This window comes from Arachis ipaensis, chromosome B05 (genome assembly GCF_000816755.2).
Source record: "Arachis ipaensis cultivar K30076 chromosome B05, Araip1.1, whole genome shotgun sequence".
NCBI lineage: Eukaryota > Viridiplantae > Streptophyta > Magnoliopsida > Fabales > Fabaceae > Arachis > Arachis ipaensis.
Genome location: NC_029789.2, coordinates 10646644 through 10647465, shown reverse-complemented (window position 1 = coordinate 10647465; position 822 = coordinate 10646644).

Sequence of the window (822 nt, the reverse complement as noted above, 5' to 3'; positions counted from 1 at the left end):
TACCACAGACAAGGTTTAGACTTTCTGGATTCTCAGGGATGCTGCCAATGGATTCTAGCTTATACCACGGAGATTCTGATTAAGGAATCTAAGAGATACTCATTCAATCTGATGTAGAACGGAGGTGGTTGTTAGACACACGTTCATGGATTGAGGAAGGTGATGAGTGTCACGGATCATCACCTTCTCTATAATTAAGCGCGAATGAATATCATAGATAGGAACACGCATGTGTGAATGGAAAACAGAAATAGTTGCATTAATTCATCAAAACACAGCAGAGCTCCTCACCCCCAACAATGGAGTTTAGAGACTCATGCCGTCAGAGATTACAAAGTTCAGATCTAAAATGTCATGAGATACAAAATAAATCTCTAAAAGTTGTTTAAATACTAAACTAGTAACCTAGGTTTACAGAAAATGAGTAAACTATGATAGATAGTGCAGAAATCCACTTCTGGGGCCCACTTGGTGTGTGCTGGGGCTGAGACTAAAGCTTCTCACGTGCCTGGGCTGTTTTGGGCGTTCAACGCCAGGCTGTAACCTGTTTCTGGCGTTGAACTCCAACTTGTAACGTGTTTCTGACGCTGGACGCCAGACTGCAACATGGAACTGGCGTTGAACGCCAGTTTACGTCATCTATCCTTGAGCAAAGTATAAACTATTATATATTTCTGGAAAGCCCTGGATGTGTACTTTTCAACGCAATTGGAAGCACGTCAATTGGACTTCTGTAGCTCTAGAAATTCTATTCCGAGTGCAGAGAGGTCAGGATCCAACAGCATCAGCAGTCCTTTTTCAGCCTGAATCAGATTTTTGCTC